This window comes from Crotalus tigris, unplaced genomic scaffold (genome assembly GCF_016545835.1).
Source record: "Crotalus tigris isolate CLP2741 ecotype Arizona unplaced genomic scaffold, ASM1654583v1 scf7180000020145.1122116, whole genome shotgun sequence".
NCBI lineage: Eukaryota > Metazoa > Chordata > Lepidosauria > Squamata > Viperidae > Crotalus > Crotalus tigris.
The window spans coordinates 548036-570575 of NW_024097874.1; the positions used below are offsets into that span (position 1 = coordinate 548036).

Below are 22540 nucleotides of genomic sequence, written 5' to 3' on the forward strand. Positions count from 1 at the left end.
GAAGGATACAACCTCTTCTATAGATGCGCGTTTGGTTTTTCATGCCTAAGTGTAAAAACCTCATTTTTTTCACCACTGAACTGTATTTTGCTCTAAAGGGCCCAGTGTTCCAGGTTTGGCTACCCCCCCCCTTCTCTCCCTTCATCTTGGCTCAGTTGCAAAGGACGGTCGCCGGGAGGCGAACAAGACCGCAGAGCATATATATCAGCGAAAACCTCTCGCAGACTAGTTAGAAAGGAAGGGAGGCGAAGAGAAGAACAGAGTCACTTCCTCTTCCGGATTACTCAGGGGAGGAAGGAGGCGTGGTGTGTGGGGGTGGGGGCTTTTGTGCTCTTCCCAGGGTCGAAGCAGCAGCTGGAAGGTGAGTCGAGGGCGGGTCGGGGGAGAAGCCGGGAGCAAGTCGGGCTGCTCGGTTCGGACGTTGCCCACCGCTGTACATCCGTGACGGTCGCAGCATCCCACCCTCGCGATCCCCGTTTGTGGCTTTCCCAGCCAGCTTCTCCTAAGCAAAATCCCTGGAGAGGCTGGCAAGAGGTTGCAAGTCGCAGTTACGTGAAATTGCCTTCAACGACCCAGAGCGACTCGCTTAAGGCCTGCAGAGGAACAGCCCCCCTCCTGCCCCGCAGCCCCTCCTCTTGGCGCAGCCCGGCTCCCAGCGTGGGGGCTCCTGGCGTTTCCCGGAAGGTTGGGCACCGCCGTTCCCACGCTCCCCCGTGGCCTCCCAGTGCCTGGAGGGGAGGAAGGGGAAGAGGACGGGGGAGCTCTGGGCTCAGAGAGAGCGTGGCTGGAGGCGAGGGCGGGAACCCTGCTAGGATGAGGCCAGGGGCGTCTGGAAGGAGAGGCGTCCAGGTGGGACGATGGGCAGCCCTGTCCAGATGGGCTTCCTTTGAGATGGAGCTCCTGAATCTGCCTCTCTTACATGCCCAGATTCCCTCTCTGGTGACTGCTGCATCCCTGTTTCTCTCTGCCCATGTCAGTGAACAGTCCTGTCCGCGGAGGCTTTCAATATTAATTTTAGTTCTTTATGAATTTGAAAAAAGAAACTCTTCACAGTTTTTTACAAACAGCTTTCCAAAGAGATCAAGGGGGTTGTGTGATTATATTTAGAAAGATAACAGAATTTCCGGTCAAGAGACAGTCCCGGGAGCTCCAATAACTGCCTGCAGGGCATTTTGGGCAACAGAGACTGGTCTGCAGAAGAGCCAGTTTATTGATTGGGCTGCAGAGGCTTAAGTTGTTGGACTAAAATGCCACCTGGAGAGTTTGTGTTTAGATGATGGCACTCTTTCAAAATTGGAAGGGATGTCACATAGAAGAGAGGATTTACCTGTGCGCCAAAGTGTCGTAGAGCAGAACAAGAAGTAACAGATGGAGACTAGAATTAGGAGAAAGTTCCCAGTCGGTGAGAACAATCAATGAAACAGCTTGCCTCCAGATGTTGTGGGTGTTTCATCACTGGAGGTTTTTAAGAAGAGATTGGACAGCCATTTGTCAAGAATAATATAGCTTTCCTACCTAAGCAGGGGATTGGACTAGAAGACCTCTGAGGTCTCTTTCAACTCTCATTATTCTCTTGTGGACCTGTTGTTTTCTTGGCAACAATATCAGACTGAAACTGCCACTATTTTTTTCTGGGATTTTTATTTTTTTACTTCTATTTATAGCTAACAAGCACGGTATTTCCTATTGGCGCCCCATACTTGTATTAATGAGGTTCAACTGTGCTTAAGCCAGCACTTCTGAAAGAATAGCTATGGAAGACCTTTCAGGATGTTCAGTTGTATAAGTTGTCCTCATTTACCACATCTTCATTGGGCCTATGATTATGAAAATGCAGGAAAAGGGAGTTGCACTAATTCGGATGTTGCTAATTGTTGCGTGTTTATGGTGGCTGCAGTATCCCACATTCATGATCCCCATCTGTGACCTTCTCAGCTAGCTTCTTACAAGCAAAATCCATGGGTATACCAGCAGGAAATTAAAAGCCACAGTCATGTGAAATTGCCTTTAACGACCCATGGTTATTTGCTTAGCAAGTCCAGAAGAACAGATGTAAGTTGGCACTATTATGCTAACATCATGCTTAATGATCAGGCTGCTTAATGACACAGATGCCAGTTCCAATTGCAGTCATTAAGTGAGGACTACTTCAATTGGGATGTTAGCAGAGAGATTGTTTAGAGTAGTTTTTGCCCTTATTTGCCCTTATTTGACTTCCATGTGCAAATCTTGCAGAGGCTTTAGGTATCATTTCATCAGTTAAAGCCCCCACACCTCTAAAAATTAGCTCAGAAGGTTTGATAGTAATCTTTTTTTCTTTTTCAGGCTGAAAACATGAATTTTCCACATAGATATAATTATAGGTATGTGTATTTATATTACTCTTTCCATATATCTGCAATTGTATAATCTATACCCCAGACTTCCAGATATATTTTATGATAACCCATAGCAGCGCTTACAGTTTATGGCTGATGCAAGTCAAGAGAATTTCATGATTGAACGGATATTTGAACTTGGATCTCTGCAATGTCCGATGAATCATAATTAATGTAAGAGGTTAGCATTGTGGCATTTTGCTTTTTAAATGTAATGTATACTTTTTCCTTTTTTTTTCACATCTGCAAGCATTGTATAAACAAAGTTATATTTTTCTTTGAATCTTATAGACAAAGAGGATGGCAATAAGAGCACTCTGGAGAAGTGAGAATAACTTTTAAAAAGGAAAGCAAATCAAGCCAGAAATCAAAATATTTTCCATTTCCTTCAGAAAATTACACAATTCTTCCATCCCAGCAGGCGAAAGGCAAGAGAAAATCAAGAAGAGATTTCAAGCTGGAAATAGTAAAGTGTGCGGAACACAAGGATAGGTTACGTGACAAGGTGAAGGGGATCATTTTTCTGTTTAGAAAAAGAGGAAAATATCTGGAAGTCAGTGGGGAAGAAAAGGTCAATTGGATACCCAAATAGGGCAGACAGTAATGCAGAACTCCCAATGGAAGGAAGAAAACAGTAGGTGAAATCAAAGCACCACTAAACAAGGGACCACACATGTTTTTGACTCACACAGGAGAGAAACCATGTGAGTGTCCAGTTTTGTGAGAAAGGTTTTGCTGTAAATTACTACCTGGTGAAATACCAGATGACTCACACCGGAGAAAAACCACTTGAATGCCCTGATTGTGGGAAATGTTACAGCCACAATTCCAATCTGGTGACACACCAGGGGACTTATACAGGAGAGAAACGCTTTGAATGTCCTGAGTATGGGAAAAGTTTCATTGCAAATTCCCACCTTGTGATACACCAGAGGACTCACACAGGAGAGAAACCCTTTGAATGTCATGAGTGTGGAAAACATTTCAGTCTGAATTCCAGCCTGGTGAAACACCAGAGGACTCACACAGGAGAGAAACCATATGAGTGTCCAGTTTGTGGGAAAGGTTTTGCTGTAAATTACTATCTGGTGAAACATCAGATGATTCACACCGGAGAGAAACCCTTTGAATGTTCTGATTGTGGGAAAAGTATCAGTTCCCGTTCTAACCTTGTGATACACCAAAGGACTCACACAGGAGAAAAACCCTTTGAATGTCCTGAATGTGGGAAAAGTTTCATTGCAAATTCCCACCTGGTGAGACACCAGAGGATTCACACAGGAGAGAAACCCTTTGAATGTCCTGAATGTGGGAAAGGATTCACTCAGAATTCCCACCTGCTGATACACCAGAGGACTCACACAGGAGAGAAACCCTTTGAATGTCCTGATTGTGGGAAAGGTTTCAAGAAAAGTTCTAACCTGGTAAACCACCAGAGGATTCACACAGGAGAGAAACCGTATGAGTGTCCACTTTGTGGGAAACGTTTCATTGCAAATTCCCACCTCGTGATACACCAGAGGACTCATACAGGAGAGAAACCATATGAGTGTCCAGTTTGTGGGAAAAGTTTTATTAGAAATTCCGACCTAGTAAACCACCAGAGAACTCACACAGGAGAGAAACCCTTTGAATGTTCTGATTGTGGGAAAAGTTTCAGTTACCGTTCTAACCTTGTGATACACCAAAGGACTCACACAGGAGAAAAACCCTTTGAATGTCCTTATTGTGGGAAGCATTTCAGTATATATTTCAACCTGGTGATACATCAAAGGTCTCATACAGGAGAGAAACCGTATAAGTGTCCACTTTGTGGGAAAAGTTTCATTGCAAATTACAACCTGGTGACACACCAGAGGACTCACACAGGAGAAAAACCCTTTGAATGTCTTAATTGTGGGAAATGTTTCAGTCAGAATTCCAAGCTGGTGAGTCACCAGAGAACTCATACAGGCGAGAAACCCTTTGAATGTTCTGATTGTGGGAAAAGTTTCAGTTCCCGTTCTAACCTTGTGATACATCAAAGGTCTCACACAGGAGAGAGACCGTATAAGTGTTCACTTTGTGAGAAAAGTTTTATTGTAAGTTCTAACCTGGTGGCACACCAGAGAACTCACACAGGCGAGAAACCCTTTGAATGTCCTGAATGTGGGAAAAGGTTCACTCAGAATTCCCACCTGGTGATACACCAGAGGACTCACACAGGAGAGAGACCGTATAAGTGTCCACTTTGTGGGAAAAGTTTCATTGCAAATTCCAACCTGGTGAAACACCAGAGAACTCACACAGGCGAGAAACCCTTTGAATGTGCTGAATGTGGGAAAAGTTTCAGGAACAACTCTGACCTGGTAAACCACCAGAGGATTCACACAGGAGAGAATCCGTATGAGTGTCCATTTTATGGGGAAGGTTTCATTGCAAATTCCCACCTATTGATACATTAGAGGAGTCGCATGGGAGATAAATCTTAGGAATGTTCTGATTGAATGAAAAGTTTCATTACAAATTCACACCTGGTGAAACACCAGAGGACTCACAGGAGAGAAACCCTTGAATGTCCTCATTGTGGGAAATATTTCAGTCTCAATTCCAGCCTGGTGAAGCAACGTATGAGTGTCCAGAGTGTAGGAAACATTTCAGTTACGCTTCTTTGCTTGTGAAACACCAGAGGACACCAGAGAGAAACTGTAAAGGTATCTAGATTTTGGAAAAGATTTCAGTATTCAGTCTAGCCTTATAAATCATGTATTTTTACATACACGGGAGAAACATTTGAAATGTCCAATCTGAATGATTCTTCAGGCGTAAATCATCTCTTATTGCACACAAGGAAGTATGCATGAAGCAAACATTGATGAATTTAGAGAAATCTTGAATTTCATGTCTGATTTCCCAGTGGGAGTGTAGGTGAATTCTGGCCTGATCCTTTTTAGTCAATTTCAAATCAATTTATTGTTACAGCTGAAAGCCAATACATAAATTAAACATTCAAATAAAACAAACAGAACCAACACAAGAAAACATAGCAATATATTACCATTAATGATGTAATCAATGGGTGACTAAGGTCTGCCGAGTTTTACAGATAGTATAAAGAAAACTAGCTAGTTTCAGAAAAACTGAATCATACTGACCTGACAATAAAAATACATTGACTATAGTCTAATGCTGGATGAAAACACGTAATAAAATTGATTGTAAAAGATTATTAAGGTTTAAAATATGTTTCTGGCAAATCCCCAGTGCTGCTGTGCAGAATCTAGCCGTCTGCACTGTGATCACTGACTGCTTGTCCTTAAGCAGCCACTGGAGATAAATACTTTCTGAACGACCAGAATACCTATCAATTAAGGAGAGGATATGGTTTTTCTGAATAACTTTATAGAAGGAACATTGAAGGAGTATGTGTCCAAATTCTTTTTAGTCAACACATCTTAGGATTAGACTTGTAGGTGTGGAGAAAAAAAATGGAAATTGTTAGCTTGATAAAGGCTAGTGACCTGTTTCTGATTATCAGCAGACGTTTCTGGATGTTTCCTTTTCTAGAACTTGTGGAATTCCTCAAACAGGGTTTTGTGTGGTGTTTTTTTGTATATTGGTTATGGAAATCCAACATACGAAGTTTCAGCCATCTTTGTTGTGCTCCAGATTTTCATTGCCACATTTTCCCAGCCAGCATACCAGTAGTCCTCAAGTTACAACCATAATGGGACCTGCTAGTTAACGGTTGCAGAGTGCAACAGCCATGAAGTGAGACTGGTTTGGTTAATTACCCCCACCCTCCATGATGCAGCCATTAAACAGATGTGCAACTCGCTAAGTGGAACACTAGCAACCCCACTGTTCAGGGAAGGTGTTGGAGGCCTAGCGCAGGCCTAGACTTGCCTCTCCCCCCCCCCACCAGGCATCCCTAGGCCTCCCCCACCCCTAACACATCCTGTGCTCTGCTTCCCAACCCTTGGTTCCCCCCAGGGTTTTTCGTCCCTTACAGGGCCCCACCAGGCTTTCCTTCCGCCCCACAGTCCCCACACGTATTCTCCCTATGGTCCCCCTGTGTTTTCCCCCCACAATATTTTAGGGGCTGCCACAAAGAAGACGGAGTCAAATTATTCTCCAAAGCACCAGAGGGCAAGACAAGAAACAATGGTTGGAAACTAATCAAAGGGAGAAGCAACCTGGAAGAAGAGAAACTTCTTCAATGCGGACAATTAAACAGAGTGTTATGTGCTCCTGGCTACTTTCCTTCATGACCAGAGGGAAGCTCACCTGACCAATAACCAGCCAAGGCCTTTTATTTCATTTATTGCAATAAGCGAGGAGAGAAGCTAGCAAAGCTTGGTTCTCTCCAAAGTTCCAATCTGAACTATTCCTTCTTTATACAAGCCTGTCAGGGCCGCCACATCCCTCCTCGTTCCCCGTTGTAATTTCTTTGGTAAGCTTGTTTGTCTATTTCAGTACGTTTCCATTGTACAGCAGATTCTATTTTAAATGTTTTTTTCAGTATTAAATTTTGAAGACCTTTCGTTCATTTCTATCAAGAGGAACAGCTTGCCTTCAGAAATCGTGGGTGCTCCACCACTGGAGGTTTTTAAGAAGAGACTAGACAGTGACTTATCTGAAATGTTATAGGTTCTCCTGCTTGAGCAGGGGGATGGACTAGAAGACCTCCAAAGTCCCTTCCAGCTCTATTCTATTCAAGATTGCTTCTTTAAGGGGTCTTTTTGGATTTCTTTGTAAAGTGTTTCCCTCAAAAGGGCTGCAAGAGTCCAGATCCCTTTGTTCCTTTCGACTTCCCACCCTCAATCACTAGTCCAATTTCTCAGAGTCTCTCGCTCTGCTTCCTCCTGGCCTTCAGCCTGTTCTGGTCCCTCCTACAGGTCAGTTCACCTCCCCTGTCCTTCTGTGGAGCTGCTCTTCTCCCTTTCTTCTCCATTTCAACTCCCCTAGGGTGGGAGGGCGGGAAGCCTGGCTTGCTTACTCAGCTTCGCTCTCTCTCTGGATCAACTTCCCATTTTTTCCTCCCCTTCTCTCTCCCTCTTCCTCAGGCCTCTCCCTCCTCACATGCAGCTCCACCCAGCAGGTGGGGGCAGGGCAGGCTGATAAACCCTTCCCTCCCTCTCTCCTCAGGCCTCTGCTTGCTTTGCTTCCTTCTCCCGCTGGTCTCCCTGTCTCCCTTTCATTTTCTCCTTCACGCCATGCAGCAGGCCGTCCCTACTACATTTGTAAAGGAACTATTCTGTTTTTTTCCTCTTGTTCTTGTTTTTCCTTTAAGGTCATATTTTGCAACAGTACAGTTTCTGAGCAAACTGCTGACAGAAATCCTGAGGGTCGGGTGCTTCTCCCAAAGCTTGTCTTTGTGCCATTACAAGCTACACACAGTAGGGAGTTTCACTGCAGAGTCAATTGGTGACCAAATAGAGGTGCCAACAGGTACAGAGATGAAAATACATTAACAGCTGCTTGAAACATACTTCAGCACTAAACAACTGTGTTGCTGCCAATCAAACAAGGAGACACTGTCCCTTGGACCTCCTCCCCATGATTGTCAGGATCCCTCTCCATTTGAAATCTCTGAAAATGACTGCAACTGTTGATAGCAGTTAGGAAAGGAAGTTGCATGCATTTCCCTCAATAAGGCAGGCATTGTGATGTAGAGCTTCGTTGTGGCGTCCGATGGCTCCTGTGATTAATTTCATTTTATCCTTGGGGAACATCTAATTCTATTGGCAGAAAGGAGGAATCAAGTTGGTTTTTTGGATGCAGCTTCATTTTAGAGATGAAAAAGCTTAAAGCAGGGGAAGGAAGGCAGGAAACGAATCCTCTACTCAGAACAAGGGATTCTCCATACCTTTCGCAGGAGAGCCGGGTTGAGTCTTTGGGAGCCAAAATTGGATGACATTGAACATCATTTTTATAGATTAAGAGTTATGCATTTTAATGCAATTTGTTAATCAGAAAAGATGCTACCAGAGTCCTCTTGACATACTGTATAACAGGGGTCTTCAAACCTGGCCCTTCTACGAGTATGGACTTCAACTCCCACAATTCCAGGCATGCTGGCTGAGGAATTCTGGGAGTTGAAGTCCGCAAGTCATAAAAGGGCCAAGTTTGAAGACCCCTGCTGTATAAGGTCAGATATTCTATTCAGCAAATCGCAGCGTCTAATGCCGGGGCAAAGGATGGTGGGTATTGTAGTCCAAACACATCTACAGGACTTTCTCGCCTCTCTTTAATAGCGATAAATTCCTAATTTGCAGTCAGACGTGCAAATTAGCACATGCAACTATCTTTTTTAATCTGGATTCCTGTTTTTCATCTTTTGGCCTTCTCGTGGGGTGACGGTCTACTGCTGGCCAGGCTGGAGGACTTCGGCATTACCCGGTGGCATCTCAGTCGCGCCCGCCCCCCGCGGTGACTTCCACGAAGGGGTTAAAAGCAGAGAACTTTTCTTTTGCGGCTAGAGGGAAGGCAGGAAACAGGGGTCTGGGAGCCAGTTTCCGGTCCGCTTCCGCTTCCTGATCTCCCGACGTCTCACGCCAGAGCTTGCGGAGATCCCTCGGGGGGAGGAGTGGGGAAGTGTCGCCAGGTGGGCAAGGACGCTGCAAGAGGGAGGAGACCAGGAGGGGGAGGAGGAGGGGGGGAATCCCCAGGGGGGAAAGGGAGGAGGGATTCCTCGGGGGAGGGAGGGAGAGCGAGGTGGGTTTCCCCCAGTTGCGCCCCCTCCCCTTCCGAGTCTCCGCCTTTCCTTGCGAGCTTTTCTGCTTCGTGGGAACCGCTACGCACCGCTTCTCCTCCTCCTCGGTTGCTGCTTCCGCGAACGGCTCTCCGATCCCCTTCAAATCCTTCCCTCGAGCCCCCCTCCTACCCCGCAGCCCAACCTCTTGGTGCAGCCCGGCTCCCAGCGTGGGGCCTGCTGGTGTTTTCCGGAAGGTTGGGCCCCGCCGTTCCCACGTTCCCCTGTGGCTGCTGGGGAAGATCAGCCTCCCAGTGCCTGGAGGGGAGGAAGAGGACGGGGGGAGCTCTGGGCTCAGAGGGAGCGTGGCTGGAAGCGAGGGCGGGAACCCTGCTAGGAGGAGGCCAGGGGCGTCTGGAAGGCGGGTGAGGGAGACCCGAGAGGCGTCCAGGTGGGCTTGGCCGATGGGCAGCCCTGTCCAGGTGGGCTTCCTTTGGGATGGAGCTCCTGAATCTGCCTCTCTTACATGCCCAGATTCCCTCTCTGGTGACTGCTGCATCCCTGTTTCTCTCTGCCCGTGTCAGTGAACAGCCCTGTCTGTGGAGGTTTTCAATTTAAATTTTTGTTCTTTTAAGGTCCGAATAATCTACCCTGAAAAAGAAGCTTTCCACTGTTTTTTATAAATAGCTTTACAAAGAGATCAACGGGGTTGTGTGATAATATTCAGAAAGATAACAGAATTTCCAGTCAAGGGACAGGCCTGGGAGCTCTAATAACTGCCTGCAAGGCCTTTTGGGGAACAGAGACTGATGTGCAGAAGAGCCAGTTTATTGTTTGGGCTGCAGAGAGGCTTCAGTTGTTGGACTAAAATGCTGCATGGAGAACTTCTGTTTAGATGATGGCACTCTTTCAACATTGGAGGGGCTGTCACATAGAAGAGGGGATTGACCTGTGTGCCAAAGTGTCAGAGAGCAGAACAAGAAGTAACAGATGGAGACTTGTCAAAAAGAGAACCAACCTAGAATTGAGGAGAAAGTTCCTGTCAATGAGAACAATTAATGAAACATTTTGTCTCCAGACATTATGGGTGTTTCATCACTGGAGGTTTTTAAGAAGAGATTGGACAGCCATTTGTCCAGAATGATATAGGTTTCCCACCTTAGCAGGGGATTGGACTAGAAGACCTCCGAGGTCCCTTTCAACTCTTATTGTCCTCTTATGGACCTGCTGTTTTCTTGACAACAATATCAGACTGATCTGCCACCGATCTCACCTGGGAGTTTTGTTTTTTTTACTTTCATGTGTAGCCAACAAGCAGGGTATTTCTTATTGGAGCTCCATCCATGTATTAATCAGGTTCAAGTGTGCTTAATATAGCACTTCTTAAAAAGTATTTATGGAGGACCTTTCAGGATGTCCAGTTGTAATAGGTAGTCCTCATTTACCACTCGTTCACTGAGCCTTCGGTTATAAAGATGCAGGGAAAGGGAGTTACACCCATTTGGGTTCTGTCAACTGGTATACATTTATGTTGGTCACTTCATCCCATACTCATGATCCCCCATTTTTGATCTCCCCAGCCAGCTTCTGATAAGCAAAATCAATGGGTATACTGGCAGGAAATTGCAAATCACAATAATGAAAAATTGTCTTTAACCACCGAGTGATTTGTTTAACAACTGCAGAGGAACAGATGTAAGTTGGCACTGTCATGTGACATCATGCTTAATGATCAGGGTCCTTAGTAACAAGATATCGATCCAGTTCTGGTCAGTAAGTTAGGACTACTTGAATGGGGATGTCCGCAGATCAGTTGTGGACAATATTTTCTGCCCATACTTGGAGCTGAGGACTTCCATGGGCAAAACTGGTGTTTCAAATCTTGTAGAGCTGCGGTTCTCAACCTGTGGGTCGGGACCCCATATGGGGTCGAACAACCATTTCACGGGGGTCACCAAACAATGCAGTCCGCCATTTTTTTCCCCTTTTCTTTAGCTGTGCTACTCCCTTTTATTCTATTGGCTTTTAAAAGCCAATAGAATAGACTCTCTTGAATAGAGTCTAATTCTATTGGCTTTCAAAAGCCAATAGGAATTGTCCAGGCTGTGCTGAGCCCGCCAAAAGTCCCATTCTGCAAATGGTGCTGCAAGTTGTCTGCAGCGAAGGCGAGCTGTCTGGAAGTTTCCACCCCTCCTTGCTGAGCAACTACTAAAAATGTAAATAAAAGAGGGATGGGAGGTGGGAGGCCAGCGGGCGCAGGGAGGGTTGCTGGCACGCGTGGGGCCCGGAGGGACCCTTACCTCCCTTGGGCTGGGTGGTGGTCTCTGCCGCTTGTCAGTTACACCTCGGCCGGTGCAGGGGGCGGCACCACACATGCGCGGCACTCCCAGGCAGGGAAAGTCCTCAACCTACGACCGGTTGGGTAGTCCTCGACCTACGACCGGTTGGGGGTCGCGGCATTAAAAAGGTTGAGAACCACTGTTATAGAGGCTTTAGTCATCATTTCAGTAGTTAAAGCCCCCCCCCCATCTCTAAACCTAGTTCAGAAGGTTTGACTATAACCATTTTGGGACTTTTTTCAGGCTGAAAACACATGGATTTTCCACATATGTACATTTATATTTGTATTTCTCTCTGTATGCATATATGTACAATTGTTTAATCTATCCCTAACACTTCCACATGTATTTGATGATAACCCTTTGTAGTACTAAGAATTTGTGATTGATTAAAGTCAATATAGGAATTTCATGATTGAAGGGATATTTGACCTTGGGATAACAGAGGGATAGAATCAAGATCATGTGAAGTGTTAATACCACTTTACAATGTCTTGGTATGGCCACACTTGGAATACTGCATCCAGTTTTGGTCACCGCCATGTTAAAAAAGATGTTGAGACTCTAGAAAGTTTAGAGTACAGAGAAGAGTAACAAAGATGATTAGGGGACTGGAGGCTAAAATATATAAAGAATTGCGTGTTCTAGTTTAATGAAGAGAAGGATGAGGGGGGACATGATAGCAGTCTTCCAATATCTCAGGGGCTGCCCCAAAGAAGAGGGAGCCAAGCTATTCTCCAAGGCACCTGAAGGCAGGACAAGAAGCAACAGATGGAAACTAATCAAGGAGAGAAGCAGCCTAGAACTAAGGAGAAACTTCCTGACAGTTAGAACAGTTAATCAGTGGGACAACCTGCCTCCAGAAGCGGTGAATGCTCCAACACTGGAAGTTTTTAAGAAGAGACTGGACAGCCATTTGTCCAAAATGGTATAGGGTTTCCTGCCTGAACAGGGGGTTGGATTAGATGACCTCCAAGATCCCTTCCAACTTTACTATTATTATTATTATTATTATTATTATTATTATTATTATTATTATTATTATTATTATTATTATCTCTGTAATGGTCAGTGAATCATAATTAATGTAAGAGGTTACTCCAGCATTGTAGCATGCTTGCTTTTTAAATGTAATGTATGCTTTCTTTTTTCCACATCTTCTGCAAGCATTATATAAACAAAATTTCACTTTTCTTTGAATCTTATAGACAAAGAGGATGGCAATAAGAACACTCTGGACAACTGAGAATAATTTTTGAAAAGGAAAGCAAATCAAGCCAGAAATCAAAATAGTTTCAATTTCCTTCAGAAGATTACACAATTCTTCTCCCATCCCAGCAGGTGAAAGAAAAGAGAAAATCAAGAAGAGATTTCAAGCTGGAAAAAAATAGAGTCTGCTGAACTCAAGGATACATTACAGGAAAAGTCAAGGGAGATTATTTTTCCATTCTGGAAGTCAGTGTTGAGGAAAAGATCAGTTGGATTGTCACATAAGACAGTGTGCTTTCCCCCACACACAGACACACGTAACTGTGGTTTAGTGGGTTTGTTAATATTCCTCTGTAACTCCCTTCACCAAAAACTCAGAACTGTCTCAATTAAGTCCAGCCACAAGCAGCCCAATGCTAATCCATAGAGCAATGGCTCATGAGTCCAAAAGTCACTTGAAGGTTTCCCAATCAAAATAAATCCACCAGGCAAAATTAAATCCACAGTACAAGAGGGTTCACGAGGCAAGAAAAGTCTAGAGTTCACAAGACAAGATCCAAGTCAAGGCACTGTCAATCCAAAGCAAGGCAAGAATCACAACAACCAGAAAACACAGCTAGGAAATGAACAGGTTGTTCCCAGGACTGCTTCCATCTGTGCTGTACTAAATAACCAGTTTCCGGTTCAGCCCGTGAAGAAGGGTGAGGCTTTCTCCTCGTGAGTAATCTAGCTGACCTTTTCTGTTCCTGCCTTTTCTCTGCCCTATGTGTTCCTGAATCAGGTGCAGAAGGTACTTCCTCTTCCTGCTCACTGACTGGCTACAGTGCATGCTTTCCCCACCTGAAACCTCAGGACGGTCCTGCTGCAGCTGTGCTTCAGCCAAATACTCCTCAAATGGCTGCTTGGAGCCATTGACCAACTCCTGTCCAGACGTGCCTGGAACTGGTTCATCTTCCTCCAAGCTGACATCTGGAGAGGTACCTGGAGAAGCATCCAGAGGCGTCCAAGGGCAGACAGTACTGTAGGCCTTGCACTGGAAGGAAGAAAACAGTAGCTGCAATTAAAGCACCACTAAACAAGGGATCACACGTATTTTTAACCTCCTCAAGAATATCAGAGGTGGAAAAGCTCCATATATGTGCTTATTGTGGGAAAAGCACTGTTTGCAAATCACAGCTGATTATGCACAAGAGGATCTGCACTGGAAAAAATCCATACAAAGGCTACGAATGTAACAAAAACTTTGGTCAGAATAGCTCCCTTGTGGTTTATAGGAGGACCCCCACAGGACAGATGCCCTACGAGTGCTCCCAATGTGGTAAATGCTTTAGCAAGCATGGCAACTTGGTGATACATCAGAGGACTCACACCAGGGAGAAACCGTGTGACTGTCCAGTTTGTGGGAAAAGTTTCATTGCAAATTCCCACCTGGTGATACACCAGAGGACTCACAAAGGAGAGAAATCTTTCAGATGTCCTGATTGTGGGAAAAGTTTCAGTAACAATTCCAGTCTGGCAACACACCAGAGGATTCACACAGGAGAGAAACCCTTTCAGTGTCATGATTGTGGGAAATGTTTCAGTCAGAATTCCAACCTGGTGATACACCAGAGGACGCATACAGGAGAGAAACCATTTGAATGTCCTGATTGTGGGAAAAGTTTCAGTGTCAATTCCAGTCTGGTGATACACCAGAGGACTCACACAGGAGAGAAACTCTTTGAATGTCCTGATTGTGGGAAAAGTTTCATTCATAGTACCTACCTGGTGATACACCAGAGGACTCACACAGGAGAGAAACCCTTTGAATGTCCTGATTGTGGGAAGAGTTTCAATCAGAATTCCCACCTCGTGATACACCAGAGGACTCACACAGGAGAGAAACCCTTTGAATGTCCTGATTGTGGAAAACATTTCAGTCATAATTCCAGTCTGGGGATACACCAAAGGACTCACACAGGAGAGAAATCACATGAGTGTCCTGATTGTGGGAAAAGTTTCAGTCATAATTCTAACCTGGTAAAACACCAGAGGACTCACACAAGAGAAAAACCGTTTGAATGTCCTGACTCTGGGGAAAGTTTCAGTCAGAATTATGACCTGGTGAACCATCAGAGAACTCACAAAGGAGAGAAACCGTACGAGTGCTCTGATTGTGGTAAAAGGTTCAATTACCATTTTAACTTGGTGAATCATCAGAGAACTCACACAGGAGAGAAACCGTACGAGTGTCCACATTGTGGAAAAAGTTTCAGTTACCATTGTAACTTGGTGATACACCAGAGGACTCACACAGGAGAAAAACCGTATGAGTGTCCAGAATGTGGGAAAAGTTTCAGTCAGAATTCCAACCTTGTGATACATCAGAGGACTCACACAGGAGAGAAGCCCTTTGACTGTCCTGATTGTGGGAAACATTTTAGTCAGAATTCCCAATTGGTGATACACCAGAGGACTCACACAGGAGAGAAACCTTTTGAATGTCCAGATTGTGGCAAAAGTTTCAGGAAGAATTCTGACCTGGTGAACCACCAGAGGACTCACACAGGAGAGAAACCGTATGAGTGTCCAATTTGTGGGAAAAGTTTCATTGCAAATTCCCACTTGGTGAAACACCAGAGGACTCACACAGGAGAGAAACCTTATGAGTGTCCACAGTGTGGGAAAAGTTTCAGTCAGAATTCCAACCTGGTGAACCACCAGAGGACTCATACAGGAGAGAAACCCTTTAAATGTCCTGATTGTGCAAAAAGTTTCAGTTACCATTCTAACCTTGTGATACACCAGAGGACTCACACAGGAGAGAAACCCTTTGAATGTACTGATTGTGGGAAACGTTTCAGCCTGAATTCCAGCCTGATAATACACCGGAGGACTCACACCGGAGAGAAACCCTTTGAATGTCCTGAATGTGGGAAACGTTTCAGTCAGAATTCCCACCTGGTGATACACCAGAGGTCTCATACAGGAGAGAAACCCTTTGAATGTCCTGAATGTGGGAAAAGTTTCAGTCAGAATTCACACTTGGTAATACACCAGAGGACTCACACAAGAGAGAAACCGTATGAGTGTCCAGAGTGTGGGAAAAGTTTCAGTTACGCGTCTGTGCTTGTGAAACACCAGAGGACACACACAGGAGAGAAACCATAAAAGTATCCAGATTGTGGGAAAGATTTCAGTATTAGGTCCAACCTTATAAATCATGTACTTTTTACACACAAGGAAGAAACATTTCAAATCCCTAGTCTGTAGTCTTTCAGAAGTAAATGATCTCTTATTGTACACAATGAAATGCACATGAGGCAAAAGTTGATGTGTTTAGAGAAGGTTTGAATTTCATTTCTGATCTCCCATGGGGGGATGGATGGACAGAATTCTGCCCTGCTTTTTTTTAGTCAACACATCTCAGGTGCTGCTGGAGAGAAGAAAACGGAAAATGTTAGGTTGTTAAAAGATAATTACCTGTTTCTGGTTATCAGCCGATGTTTCTGAATATTTTCTTTTGCAGAAATTGTGAAATTACTAGCAAAGAAGCCTTTGGGTGGTGTTTTTTGTACATTGATTGTGGAATTTCCACATTTTAGCCTTCTACCTTTGTGACCTCCAGATTTTGAGCCCCAGATTTCCCTGGCCAACATACAAATAGTTCTTGAGATACAAGTGTAATAGGGTCTACCAGTTGCTTTGCTTAACTACCCCTACCCCTGCTGTTCCTGATGCAGCCATTAAATGAATGTGCAAATTGTGAAGCAGAACACTCGCTATCTCACTGATGTGGAAAACTCTTGGAGGTCTAGCGCAGGCCCAAGCTTGCCCTCCAAAGGCCTGTTTTGTACCACGACCCTTGGGTCCTCCCAGGCCTGTTCCTCCCACACAGCATCCTCCAGGCTTCCCCAAACTGGATTCCTCAGGCATTTGCTTCCTGCACGGAAAATGACAGCTGCCTCCAGGAGGTCTTCAACAAGTTAAGCGTATGATGGGTGACGGGCGTGTGGGGAGTAGGCTCAAGGCCCAGGGGAAAAAAAAACTGTAAAATTTCACACGTAAAGACTATTCTGCCTTGCTGATGAACCTGACACAGAAGAGCCATAGGAATATTGAGGAGAAAAGTGATCGTGGTTTTGATCACAGGATCTCCAGGTTTATTAGCAACTTCTGCTACGATCTCCTTTTCTTGAAAGTGCCTGCTTGTTACCCTTTGGTGGCTGCTGGGTGAGAGCAGCACTAAGACGCTGGCATATTTGTTGCATCCCCCTTGGTGGGGGCAATGTGAGAAAAGAAATGTACAGCAGGAAATGTTTCATTTTTAAAAATGCATTTTTTTTTTAAAAATCTAACTTTTTATAAGGTGGGTAGTATTAGTGTTGCTGTGAACATTAGGGCAAGGCTCAAGAGTTGTCTCATACTGCGTGATGTGTGGCAAATAACTTTATTAATAAATAGATTTAATAATAAAAAGGTAATCTAAAGCTTTTTTTCTCAATGAAAGTTTTTTATTTTTTCCATATAAACATAAAAAAACAGTATACAATACAATTTTAAGATAAAATAAACATTATTACGACCTGCGCACTCCCCCCAGGCCGCGTCCACCCTCTCTTAAAACATTCCCTACTTCCCTCCTCTTTCTCACCTCCCATCCTACTCTCTTCCCCTCCCCCTCTCCTCTCACTGCCCTACTTCCTCTCTACACTTACCCACCTCTCATCCCTATCAAACCCATGAATGCAGCATAAGGGGGGAGTGCCCAGGCCGCACCCCTATAAGCAACCATTATCTATATTACACTTACCCCCCCACATTTCCTCCCTCCCACCCCAACCCTCCTCCCTTCACTTCCCAGAGCAGAATACAGGGTTAATAATTAAAAGAATTTATAATAATAAGAAAGAAGAAAAAAAAGAAATAATAATAATAAAAAAGGGAAAAAAAAATATCATACTTAACCTTTAACTCCAATAGCCTATAAGACAATTCTCTGTAATATTTACTATAATATTCATTCATAAAATAAGTGAAACTTTTTAGTTCCATACTTTTTCTGAATATAATCTATCCATCTTCTCCATACAGTAATATATCTTTCTTGTGTATGATCCTTTAAATAGGCAGAAATTTTTGCCATCTCTGCAAAACTAGATACTTTAAATACCCATTCTTCTAAAGTAGGCAAAGAATCTTTCTTCCAATATAAACCTATTAATAACCTTGCGGCAGTTAATAAATTCAACATCAAAATAGTTTCTTTATCATTTAAATCCACAAAGATACCCAATAAAAATAGTTGAGGAGTAAACTTTATCTTCCTTCTAAAAATCTTTTGAATGTTCCACCAAATCATAATCCAAAATGCCTTTACCTTTTTACAATTCCACCAAATATGAAAATATGTCGCATCTTTATTGCCACATCTCCAACATTTGGGCTGTATGTTAGGATACATACAAGATCATTTTTAGGATCTAAGTGCCATCTGTAAAACATTTTATAAAAATTTTCTCTCAAATTTTGAGCTTGTGTAAATTTAACATTTCTAGTCCAAATTGTCTCCCATAAATCCAATGAAATCGGTTCCTGTATATTTTGAGCCCATTTAATCATACAGTCTTTAACCAATTCTGTTTCCGAGTCTAACTCTAATAAAACATTGTAAATTCTTTTTATATGAGCCTGACTCTGATTTTTAATCTGAATAATCAATTGTTTATCTTCTAATGTTATTCCCTCTTTCTTATCTACAGTCCATCTATCCACTATTTGTAAGTATTGAAACCATGACTGTCGAGTATTTTCTTGCCTTAATACATCTAGGGATTTCAAATGCCAATTCGAACCAGACCAAATTAACAATTCTTTATACGAGATTTTATCAAAATTTGTCCCCTTAGAAATTCCCTCAATTGCATGTCTGGGAATCCCCCAGATAGGTATTTTATAATTCAATCTAAAATAATACTTTTTCCAAACACGAAGTAAGGCATTCCTCAAAATATGTAATTTAAAAATCCGATCAACTTTCTTATTGAAAATCAGGTATGCATGCCAACCATATATTAAGTCCCAACCTTCCAAAAACAAAATATCCTTATTTGTTAAGTTGAGCCAGTCGCTTAACCAAGTTAAAGCGGCTGCATCATAATATAATTTCAAGTTGGGTGCCTTAAGTCCTCCTCTTTCTCGAGCATCCTGTAAAATCTTAAACTTAACCCTTGGTTTCTTTCCGGCCCATATAAAATTGTTGATACCCCTTTGCCATTCATCCAAATTTGCCTCTTTTTTTAAAATAGGTATCATCTGAAACAAAAAAAGAAACTTTGGTAGAACATTCATTTTTACAGCTGAAATTCTCCCCAACAATGACAATTGCAGTTTTTTCCAGTCTTTTAAGTCCTTTTGTACTTTTCCCCATAATGGTTCATAATTATTCTTATACAATTTTCCATTTGAAGCGGTTAAATATACTCCCAAATATTTAACCTTTTTTACCATCTGAAAACCTGTGGCTTTGACCAAACTTTCCCTATCCTTAACTAACATATTCTTAGATAATATCTTAGTCTTATAATTATTGACTTTAAAACCAGAGACATTCCCATACTGTGTTATAAGTTCTAATAAACAATCAATCGTTTGATTCGGTTGTTCCAAAATTAAGACCAAATTATCCGCAAAAGCCCGCAATTTATACTCATTCTTCCTTATCTTTACGCCCTTAACTATCTTTGATTCTCGAATCTGAATCAATAAAATTTCCAACGTTAAAACAAATAACAATGGGGATAATGGGCATCCTTGTCTTGTCCCTTTTTCAATATTAAAATTCTCAGTCAATCCCCCATTTACAACGATTTGTGCGGATTGTTGCTGATATATAGCTTTAAGTGCATATAAAAAATTATCCCCAAAATTCATTTTCTCTACCAATAAAAATAGAAATTTCCAATCTAATTGATCAAAGGCTTTTTCAGCATCTCAACTCTTGCTCAGTGGTGAGATCCCAACACACTCAGTGGGTTTCTAACCGACTACAATTGTTAAACTACCTGTAATCTGTAATATACCTGTAGTTGATGTCCGCATGGATGGAGACCGTGAGTAGACAAAAATGTTTTGAAAAACCTGAGGATGAATTCCTTTAACATAGGAGTCCGGTCGCATTAACACATGACTGGTTGCTTTGTGACCATTTGACATTACAACGGACTCTCTGAAAGCGACTTGAGACCCGAATTCAAAGTTCCATCGTCCCCGCCATGGTGACATGACGGCATTTGGACTGTTCAGCATCTGGCTCGCATTTGCCGTCATGAGCAGCACCCTATAATTTTGACCCCAGTTTATTGAAATTGGTGCTTGCTTCGAACTTTCTGGCAAAAATTGCCCCCTAGCAAAACAATGGGTTCATTTAACAATCACAATGCTTAAGGATTGCCACAAAAATCATGACATTGGGTATGGTCATATGATAACTCATTTTACAACCTTCACGATTTAACGGGCTCAATTATGGCCATAAATGGAGAACAGCCTGTAATGTTAAAAAAAAATGTTGCATTTTTGCAAGGATCTGGTTCCGAGGGACGTTTTAGATTTTTGAGCAGTTTGTAGGCATGGCAGCACCTGCTGGAAAGCTTCCTGCTCCCCCCCCTCCCCACAGCTACCTCCTTCAGAGCCTTCCTGATCTCGATGGGCATGGTGGCGGGCAAGAGCACCGAGTGAGTGCAGGATGAAGCTGGCAGATCTGTGCTGGGTGCCGTCAAGATCACAAAGGCTCCGAAGGAGATAGCTGCAGGGGGCGGGGAGGCTTTCCAACCCCAAAATTCCCCAGTAAAGTTGGGCAGCCTTTGAGCACCGCTGACAAGCTGCAAAGCTGCTGTTCAGCTGCCGTCTCCTGGAGCGCGCAGCTTTTAGTTGGGGCTGTTGGCATAGCGGCAGGCGAGAGCGCCGGGGGAGTATCACTTTGCAATAAGGAGGTACTTCAAGTCCCGCCCCAGCTGTGGCGAGGAACAGCGACTGGGTCTGTGCCCAGGGGATGAGGAGAAGGAACCGGAGGGGCGAGGTGGCTGGGCTGCCTTCTGGCCCACTGAATTCAGGGTTTTCCTTCGATTGGGGGCGTATGGCCTGACCCTGGCCGAAATGCAAATCCCTCTCTAAGCAGGGATTGGGAGGCTGAAGGCCTCTGTCTTTGTGGCTGTGCAGTTCTGAAATCGATGAGCTGCCGCTGGGGAGGAGAATCCAAATAGGGCAAAACAAGCAGAGTCCATCATGGTTTATTGATTACAAATTTTTCCTCGGGTTTTCCTATCCCAGTGGTGGCAAACCTATGGCACAGGTACCAGAGGTGGCACTTGGAGCCCTCTCTGTGGGCATACACATCACTGCTCCAGCCCCGTCTCCTCCCATGGCCCCCTCCTCACCAGCAGCCCCCCCAGAGAGTTGCCCCAAGGTGCAGCCCATATGAAGCAGCGCAGCCAAGGACATGGTAGCCAGGCAGTGGGGACAAGACTTGCATCCCATCGCACGCAGAGGCTGCTGCAGGGCATGGGCGGAGGGCGTGGCCACCGTGGCGCTGCTGGGCTGCCTGGGTGATCTATGGCAGGCTGTGGAGATGGTGGGTGATCCAGCGGGCAGGGCGGAACGGGGACGGGGGGACAGTTTGGGGGCACTCGGTCTCTAAAAGGTTCACCATCACTGTCCTATCCCAGTGGTGGCGAACCTATGGCACGGGTGCCAGAGGTGGCACTCAGAGCCCTCTCTGTGGGCACACGCGCCGTCGCCCCAGTCCTAGCCCTTCAGCTGGGTTTTATAAAACTTTTTCACTTTAGGCCTCCACCACTGTGAAAAAACAAAAGGTTCAATCAGTCAATTTTAACTTCTCGTGGAAAAAAAAAGATCTTGCAAAGTTGGAATTGATTGATTGAACTTTTTAGTCCCACCCAGTCTGCTGTTACCATCGCAGCCACGCCCATCCAATGGGCCACACCCACCTGACGATGCATAAGTGGGTTTTGGGTTGCAGTTTGGGCACTCGGTCTCTAAAAGGTTCGCCATCACTGTCCTATCCCTTCCTGGGCTATTAAAATCACATTGGCAAGATATGTACTGAACACCTGGCTGCAAACTACTCAACTGGATTTTAGCCTAGCCCCTTGTGCAATCCCAGGCCGCGTTCTGGAGGTAACAGGATGTAGTAATAGGAGAGAGCTACAAAATTTCATTTCATTAATTTGATTCGTTATTTATTCTTGCCTTTAGCAGCAATAACTACATTCTTTGACGACTTTGCTAGCAACCTGCAGGCTGTGAACTTTCCCTCTTTGGGAGAGAATTCAGGAGTGCTAGAAAAAGATGTGTCTGAAAATTAAAGGATGTATGGATTGAGTGGGGAGACAGGGAAATACATGGACTTATGCACTTCCAGTTGCTAATAGGTGTGCCACTAATATTCTGACTGGTCACCTGCATGCTCTCAGGGCTCCAAAATTATCTTCATACTTGATAGGGTGGTCTGGTGGATTAACAAAATTTTTCTGGGTTCTGATTTTAAGGTGACTATCCTGAGCTATGGAGGCCTTTGATCTTCTTCTTAAATACATAATAATAAAATAATGAGAACTAAAGGTTCAAAGAGCAGGCAGATTAGGAAGAACAAGACCTTTGGGGGTCTTCAATACCCTTCCTGTTAAGAGTTCCTTAATAAAGTTTGCTCTTCCTTCCTAACATCAATAAAAGTGTTTTCTTTTTTTAAGAAAATATGTGAAGAGCTGTAATTAGTGATTTAAGTATGGTTTTTTTGGCTGTGTTTTAATTTATATATAATGCATGTTTAATTGAGGAGGGCTTGGAGAGGTAAAAGTAATAATAATAATAATAATAGTAATAATAATAATGATGATAAAGTTGGAAGGGACCTTGGAGGTCATCAAGTCCAACCCCCTGCT

At 43.8% G+C, this 22540-nt stretch overlaps 1 pseudogene; it reads left to right on the forward strand.

Moving 5' to 3' along the window:
• The first annotated feature begins 309 nt into the window (after window positions 1–309).
• On the forward strand, window positions 310–17057 carry LOC120318244 (annotated as a pseudogene).
• The last annotated feature ends 5483 nt before the right edge of the window (window positions 17058–22540 follow it).